Below are 9,387 nucleotides of genomic sequence, written 5' to 3' on the forward strand. Positions count from 1 at the left end.
AACGAATACCCAACTTTTGTAGCAACATGGACGGGACTGGAAGAGATTATGCTGAGTGAAATAAGTCAAGCAGAGAGAGTCAATTATCATATGGTTTCACTTATTTGTGGAGCATAACAAATAGCATGGAGGTCAAGGGGAGTTAGAGAGGAGAAGAAAGCTGTGGGAAATTGGAAGGGGAGGTGAACCATGAGAGGCTATGGACTCTGAAAAACAATCTGAGGGTTTAAAGGGGTGGTGGGTGGGAGGTTGGGTTACCAGGTGGTGAGTATTAGAGAGGGCACGGATTGCATGGAGCACTGGGTGTGGTGCAAAAACAATGAATACAGTTATGCTGAAAAAAAATAAATAAATTTAAAAAAATATCTGTAGATTGCTTTGGATAATATGAACATTTTTACAATATTAATTGTTAATAATTATATTAATATTATATTAACTTAATTAAGAATGAATATTAATTATTTCAATTAGTGAGCATGGTATTCCTTTCCCTGTCATCTTACTCATGTCACCTTCAGTTTCTTTCATTAGTACGTCATAGTTTTTGGAATAGGTCCTTTAACTCTTCGGTTAAATTTATTCATAAATATTTTATTTTCTTTGGTGCAGTTGTTAATGGGGTTTTTGAAATTATTTTTATCTTTGATACTTCATTGTTACTATATAAAAATATTACTGAATTCTGGGTATTGATTTTGTAACTTATATTTTACTGAACTCTTTTATTACTTCTAGTAGTTTATAGAGTCTTTAGGATTTTCAATGCATAATAATCATGTCATGTGCAAATAGTGACAGTATTACTTCTTTTTTTTTTTCTAAATATGGACACCCCATATTCCTTTTTCTTGTCTGATTGCCATGGCTAGGACTTCTAGTAACATGTGAATAAAAGTGGTGAGGACATCTCTGTCTCATCCTTAATATTATGGGAAAAGGTCTCAGTTTTTTGCCATTTTGTAGGTTGTTAGCTGTGGGTTTATCATACAGGCCTTTTGATTCAGGTATGTTCTATCTATCTGTTCTTTGTTGACAGTTTTTTATTTTATCATGAATGAAATTAAATCTTCTCCAATGCTTTTTATAAATCTAATGAAATTATCATATGCTTTTCGGCCTAAATTGTGTTGATATGGTTTATGACACTGATTGATTCACAAATATTGAAACATTTTGGCATTCTTTAAATAAATCCCAAATGATCATGGTGAAGATTCCTTCTAATGTAATGTATGTGGTTTGCTAAAATTCTGTTAAGGATTTTTTCATTTTCATCAAGGATGATGGTCTACAGTTTTCGTTTTTGAGGTGTCTTAGTCTGGTTCTGCTATCAGGGTAAGGCTGGTCTTATACAATATATTTGCTTTTCTTTTTTTTTTTAAGTATAACTTTTTAAAAAATTTCTTTTCAGTGTAACGGTAGTCATTATTTTTTAAATAAATTAATTTATTTATTTTCAGAAAAACAGTATTCATTATTTTTTCAGCACACACAGTGCTCCATGCAATCCGTGCCATCTATAATACCCACAACCTGCTACCCAACCCTCCCACCCCCCCGCCACTTCAAACCTCTCAGATTGTTTTTCAGAGTCCATAGTCACTCATGATTCACCTCCCCTTCCAATTCCCCACAACACCCTTCTCCTATCTCCCCTTGTCCTCCATGCTCTTTGTTATGCTCCACAAATAAGTGAAACCATATGATAATTGACTCTCTCTGCTTGACTTATTTCACTCAGCATAATCTCTTCCAGTCCCGTCAATGTTGCTACAAAAGTTGGGCATTCATTCTTTCTGATGGAGGGATAATACTCCATAGAGTATATGGACCACATCTTCCTTATCCATTCGTCCATTGAAGGGCATCTTGGTTCTTTCCATAGTTTGGCAACAATGCCCTTTGCTGCCATAAACGTTGGGGTCCAGATGGCCCTTCTTTTCTGTATCTTTGGGGTAAATACCCAGGAGTGCAATTGCAGAGTCATAGGGAAGCTCTATTTTTTAATGTCTTGAGGAATCTCCACACTATTCTCCAAAGAGGCTGCACCAACTTGCATTCCCACCAACAGTGTAAGAGGGTTCCCCTTTCTCCACATCCTCTCCAACACATGTTGTTTCTTGTTTTGTTAATTTTGGCCATTCTAACTGGTGTAAGGTGATATCTCAATGTGGTTTTAATTTGAATCTCCCTGAGGGCTAATGATGATGAACATTTTTTCATGTGTCTGATAGCCATTTATTAGTCTTGATTGGAGAAGTGTCTGTTCATATCTTCTGCCCATTTTTTGATATGTTTGCCTGTTTCGTGTGCATTGAGTTTGAGGAGTTCATTATAGATCCTGGATATCAACCTTTTGTCTGTACTGTCATTTGCAAATATTTTCGCCCATTCCATGGGTTGCCTCTTTGTTTTCTTGACTGTTTCCTTTGCTGTGCAGAAGCTTTTGATTTTGATGAAGTCCCAAAAGTTTATTTTCGCTTTTGTTTCCTTTGCCTTTGGAGACATATCTTGAAAGAAGTTGCTGTGGCTGATATCGAAGAGATTACTGCCTATGTTCTCCTCTAGGATTCTGATGGATTCCTGTCTCACATTGAGGTCTTTTATCCATTTTGAGTTTATCTTTGTGTACAGTGTAAGAGATTGGTCGAGTTTCATTCTTCTACATATAATTCTCCAGTTTTCCCAGCACCCTTTACTGAAGAGACTGTCTTTTTTCCACTGTATATTTTTTCCTGTTTTGTCGAAGATTAATTGACCATAGAGTTGAGCGTCCATATCTGGGCTGTCTACTGTGTTGCACTGGTCTATGTGTCTGTTTTTATGCCAGTACCATGCTGTCTTGGTGATCACAGCTTTGTAATAAAGCTTGAAATCAGGTAATGCGTTGCCCCCAGCTTTATTTTTGTTTTTCAACATTTCCTTAGTGATTCGGGGTCTCTTCTGATTCCATAAAAATTTTAGGATTATTTGCTCCAGCTCTTTGAAGAATGCCAGTGTAATTTAGATTGGAATGGCATGAAACGTATAGATTGCTCTAGGCAGTATAGACATTTTAACAATGTTTATTCTTCTGATCCAAGAGCTTGGAATGGTCTTCCATCTTTTTGGGTCTTCTTCAATTTCTTTCATGAGTGTTCTGTAGTTCCTCGAGTACAGATCCTTTACCTCTTTGGTTAGGTTTCTTCCCAGGTATCTTATGGTTCTTGGTGCTATAGTAAATGGAATCAATTCTCTAATTTCCCTTTCTGTATTTTCATTGTTAGTGGATAAAAAAGCCACTGATTTCTGCACATTGACTTTGTATATCCTGCCACGTTGCTGAATTGCTGTATGAGTTCTAGTAGTTTGGGGGTGGAGTCTTTTGGGTTTTCCATATAAAGAATCATGTCATCTGCGAATAGAGAGAGTTTGACTTCTTAATTACCAATTTGGATACCTTTTATTTCTCTTTGTTGTCTGATTGCTGTTGCTATTACTTCTAATACTATGTTGAACAAGAGTGGTGAAAGTGGGCATCCTTGTCTTGTTTCTGATCTCGACGGGAAGGCTGCAAGCTTTTTCCCATTGAGGATGATATTTGCTGTGGGTCTTTCATAGATAGATTTGATGAGGTTCAGGAATGTTCACTCTATCCCTATACTTTGAAGCATTTTAATCAGGAACGGATGCTGGATTTTGTCAAATGCTTTTTCTGCATCAATTTAGAGGACCATGTGGTTCTTCTCTCTTCACATATTAATTTGTTGTATCACATTGATTGATTTGCAGATGTTGAACCATCCTTGTAGCCTAGGGTTTCATCCCACCTGATCATTGTGGATAATCTTTTTATGTGCTGTTGGATCCTGTTGGCTAGGATCTTGTTGAGAATCTTAGCATCCATATTCATCAGTGATATTGGTCTAAAATTCTCCTTTTTGGTAGGGTCTTTGCCTTGTTTGGGGATTAGGGTAATGCTGGCTTCATAGAAAGAGTCAGGATGTTTTCCTTCTGCTTCACTGTTTTGAAATAGCTTCAGGAGAATAGGTGTTATTTCTTCTTTGAAGGTTTGGTAGAATTCCCCAGGTAATCCGTCAGGTCCTGTGCTCTTCTTTTGTGGGAGGGTTTTGATCAGTGCTTCAATCTCATTATTAGATATCGGTCTATTCAGGTTTTCGATTACTTCCTGGTTCATGTTTGGTAGTTTATATTTTTCCAGGAATGCATCCATTACACTTAGGTTGCTATACTTATTGGCATATAACTGTTGATAATAACTTCTGATGATTGTTTCTACTTCCTTGGTGTTCGTTGTGATCTCTCCCTTTTCATTCATAATTTTATGAATTTAGTCTTTCTCTCTTTTCTTTTGGATTAGTGTGGTCAATTGTTTATCTGTCTTACTGATTCTTTCAAAAAACCAGCTACTAGTTTCATTGATACGTTCTACTGTATCTCTCGTTTCTACCTCACTTATCTCAGCTCTAATCTCGATGATTTTCCTTCTTATGTGTAGAGTTGGTTTGATTTGTTGTTTTTTTCTCCAGTTCTTTAAGGTGTAGAGACAGCTGGTGTATTATGGATTTTTTAATTTTTTTTTGAGGGAGGCTTGGATGGGTATGTATTTTCCCCTTAGTACAGCCTTTGCTGTATCCCATAGGTTTTGGACCGAAGTATCTTCATTCTCATTGGTTTCCCTGAATAGTTTCAGTTCTTCTTTGATCTCCTGGTTGATCCAATTATTCTTAAACAAGGTGTTCTTTAGCTTCCAGGTGTTTGAGTTCCTTCTGAACTATTCCTTGAGATTGAGCTCCAGTTTCAAAGCATTGTGTTCTGAGAATATGCAGAGAATAATCTTAGTCTTTTGGTATTGGCTGAGTCCTGTTTTGTGACCCAGTATGTCGTCTATTTTGTAGAAGGTTCTGTGTGCACTTGAGAAGAATGAATATTCTGTTGTTTTAGGGTGGAATGTTCTGTATATATCTATGAGGTCCATATGGTCCAATGTTTCATTCAATGCTCAATTCTTTATTGATTTTCTGCTTCAAAAATCTGTCTATTTCTGAGAGAGGCATGTTAAGATCTCCTACGATTTGTGTATTCATATCAATATGACTCTTTATCTTGATTAACCGTTTTCTTAAATATGTGGCTGCTCCCATATTGGGAGCATAGATATTTACAATTGTTAGATCATCTTGGTGGATAGTTCCTTTAAGGATAATGTAGTGTCCTTCTGTATCTCTGACTTCAGTCTTTAGTTTGAAGTCTAAGTTATCTAATATGAGAATCGCTACCCCAGCCTTCTTTTGAGGCCCATTGGCATGAAATATGCTTCTCCATCCCTTCACTTTAAGTCTGGATGTATCTTTAGGTTCAAAATGGGTCTCTTGTAGACAACATATGGATGGGTCCTGTCGTATTATCCAATCTGCAACCCTGTGCCTTTTTATGGGTGTATTTAGGCCATTCTTATTGAGAGTGATTATTGATAGATACGTTTTTATTGACATCGAGTTACCTTTGAAGTCTTTATTTCTGTAGATTGTCTCTATATTTCTGTTCAATGCTATTCTTGGGATTTTTCCTCTTGTATAGAAACCCCCTTAATATTTCTTGCAGTATTGGCTTGGTGGTTGCATAGTCTTTTTTTTTTTTCCATTTATTGTGATGGTCGCTTCTTTTTTTTTTAATTTTTTATTTTTTATAAACATATATTTTTATCCCCAGGGGTACAGGTCTGTGAATCTTTTAAGCCTTGCCAGTCTTGAAAACTCTTTATCTCTCCATCCATTTTGAATGTCAGTCTTGCTGGATAAAGTATTCTTGTCTTCATGTTCTTCCCATTTAGTGCCCTGAATATATCTTGCCAGCCTCTTCTGACTTGCGAGGTCTCTGTGGACAGGTCTGACGTTATTCTGATGGGCTTCCCTCTGTAAGTAAGGAGACTCTTTGTTCTGGCGGCTTTCAAGAGATTATACCTACAATTATAATTCCTCAATTTGACTATCAGATTTCGTGATGTTTTTTTGGAATGTATAAACTTGGGTGGAGACCGTTCAGCCTCTAGTACCTGGACGCTGGTTCCATTCGCGAGATTGGGAAAATTTTCATGAAGGACTTGTTCCACTGTATCTTCTAGACTTCTTTCTTTCTCCTCCCCTTCAGGGATTCCAATAATTCTGACGTTGGAATGCTTCATGGCATCATTTATTTCCCTGATTCTGTTTTCGTGGTTTCTAAGCTGTTTGTCCAGGCTTTCTCATGATCCTTTCTCTCTATCTGTTTGTCTTCCAGATGATTAATTCTATCTTCTGTCTCAGTTACCCTAGTTTTGAGAGAATTTAGATTAGATTGGAACTCATTGAGAGTATTGTGAACCTCCTCCCTTGTAGCTTGAAGCTCCGCCCTAACATTGTGAACATCCTGTCTGGTTGCTTTCAGTTTGGCCCTAATCAATTCTGTTTGCTCATCCATGGCTTTCTCCAACCTAGCTATTGCCTGGATAATTGTTAGCATGAATTCTCTTTCTGACATATTGTCTATGTTGAGAGCCGTAAGCTCTGTTGCAGAAGGTCCATCCTCTGTATTTTTCTTCTGTTGGGCATTCCTCCTCCTAGTCATTTTGGTGGGAGATAACTTTAGAGATGTATCTGGATGTATCAACTGTGGTGCAGTCAAGGTGCACTCTGGAACACTTCTGAGCAATCAGGTTTACCCACCCAAACAAGAGAAAAAAGAAAAGGAAAAAAAAAGAGAGATAGAGAGAGAGACAGGAAAGAAAGGGAAAATGAAAGAGAATTTCCTCCCAGATGAGCCCCAAGGTTAGATTTATGAAGTAGATGAACTAAAAGATACAAAAAGACTGATACAAGTATATGACAAGAGAAAAAAAATATATATGCAAATAAAGGAAGAACCTTGTCAAAAAGAACCCCAAGTGTAAGATTTATATGCTATCAGGACAAACACAAACACTGGTTGAAGAAGAAGATGGTAGAGTTCTTATAAATTCTCAATGTGTGTGAGGAAGGTTGTTTTGATTCTTCTTGGATGTATCTTGACATCTTTGTTAAAGGACTCAACTTTCCTAAGAGAAAGGGGATTAAAAATTGGTTTACCTATAGTGGTAGTATTGATTGGGAAAAGGGGATTACTTTGAAGTTTAATTCTATATGAATATTAGAGGATAAAAATAAAAAGAAATAAACTAGACTAAACTAAACTAAAATTAAAAAAAAGAAATTCAAAAGAAAAAAATGTAAAAGAAAGACATAGGTGTATGTATCAAAAAAAGTTCAGGTTAGGAAGGTATTATGGAATGTGATGTACTGTACAGCTCGCTTTGATGGTAAATAGGTTAAAAAAAATTACCTATGTGAAAAAAAAAAAGAACAGGAATAGTGGGAATGAGGGAACAATATAAGTTTTCCTATTAATTAGTGGTTGTTCTCTTTAAGTCCTTTCTCTCTCTCTCTTTCTCTCTCTCTCTTTTTTTTCTTTCTTGGTTTGTTTTCTGGGGGAGGGGCCTGCCACGTGGGTTGTCAGTCAATGATGTTTCCTGAGTTAAGTCCTTCTGCTCCCCTCAAGGGGGTGGGCTCTGAGGAAACTGGTTTTCTTTTTCAGGCTTTTGTTCTCTGGCGGTTTTTATGCTTGTTCATTTTTTTTTTTCTCTCACCTTGATCGCCTTGGATGGTTTTTGTAGTTTTTTTTTTTTTTTAAACAGTATTTTTTTTTTAAAGATTTTATTTATTTATTTGACAGAGAGAGATCACAAGTAGGCAGAGAGGCAGGCAGAGAGAGAGAGAGAGGAGGAAGCAGGCTCCCTGCTGAGCAGAGAGCCCGATGCGGGACTCGATCCCAGGATCCTGAGATCATGACCTGAGCCGAAGGCAGCAGCTTAACCCACTGAGCCACCCAGGCGCCCCCTGGTTTTTGTAGTTTTAGAGGAAAACAAACCGCACCCTGATCTCCCTCTCAGAGAGATGCCTCAGTCTGGGTGCTGAGCCTAAATAAGTTCCTCCTTGGCTGCTGGCAGAGCAGGTTCCAAGTTGCAGACCCTGGGGGCGCAGGATCTTTTGCTTGTACCCAAAGTCAAGGCAGGGGCAGCTGTCTGGGAGCTCCCGACCGCCAGAGAGGTTCCAAGCAGCCATCACACACTGAGATTTTGCCGCTGGCCCAGGCTGGGAGTGCTTGGCTTGAGTGCACCTCTTTCACAGGCGGCTATGGGTCAGGAGCATGACTCGGGCACTGAGAATGGGGCGCTGGTCAGTAAGCACCAGGCTGGGCTTTTGCACACCTCTGTCAGGGAGAGTTTGGGGCACGGGGCTTAGGCTTTGAAACAATGGCGCGGGTCAAAGAGCACAGGGCGGGCCTTTGTAACTCAGAGGAGCATGAGAGACATGCGCAAATATCTCAAGCTTTGTGGTAGGGCTTGTGCGTTCTGCGGACTGGCGTGGCTCCCATCCCCTCACAGGAGCTAGAACCCACGCATTCTCTGGCGTGCTGGTGCCCTAGGGACCAAGACCTGGTTTCTCCACTGCACTCTCTCTGCCTCAGCGCCAGGGGAGGCTGTCCTGGGACCGCCGTCTTAAGCCCCTGTCCCTAGCCGCCCCAATTCCCACAATTTCCCCCCGCGATCCTTTTCCTCATTTGGAGTGCTTTCAACCAGTCTCCAAGTTAATGCTGGTTCCGACACAGGGCACTCTCGCTTGTATTGGGGTATTACTTTCCAACTGGTCGCCTCTGGTGGCTCCCTCCCCCTTTTGTTTGTCTTCGGATATCAGTCCACCTTCCCACTCTGCTTTACCTGCCCACTGGCATCTTCTGTCCCTGTAGAGTTCCAGACGTGTATAATTCTGATCTCAGGCTGATTTCATGGGTGATCGGAGTTCTTTGGTAAGTAATCAGCTCACTTTCGGGTACCAGCTGAAAAGGCGCCTCCTCCTACTCCCCCGCCATCTTGTCCCCCCCAGGTGTACGTATTTCTTTAAAAGATTTTTGATATTGGATGTATTTCTAGCAGTAGATCAGTAATATAGGAAATTGGATACTTACAATGTTCAGAAGAGCCAGAGGAATATATGGGATGCTTCCTCCCTCAGGTAAAAGTAGCTATCCCTTAGAGCATCTGCTTTGGGAGAAAATCCATTTATCACATCAGAGGTTATATAGCAGTTTCCAGGGGTTTCTTTCAATCCATCTCAGAAAGAGATCACATGGAGGAGTCAAGATGGCGGAGAAGTAGCAAGCTGAGACTGCTTCAGCTAGCCGGAGATCAGCTAGATAGCTTATCTAAAGATTGCAAACACCTGAAAATCCATCGGCAGATCGAAGAGAAGAAAAACAGCAATTCTGGAAACAGAAAAACAACCACTTTCTGAAAGGTAGGACCGGCGGAGA

This window comes from Mustela nigripes, chromosome 2, assembly GCF_022355385.1.
Source record: "Mustela nigripes isolate SB6536 chromosome 2, MUSNIG.SB6536, whole genome shotgun sequence".
In the NCBI taxonomy this organism is placed as follows: Eukaryota; Metazoa; Chordata; class Mammalia; order Carnivora; family Mustelidae; genus Mustela; species Mustela nigripes.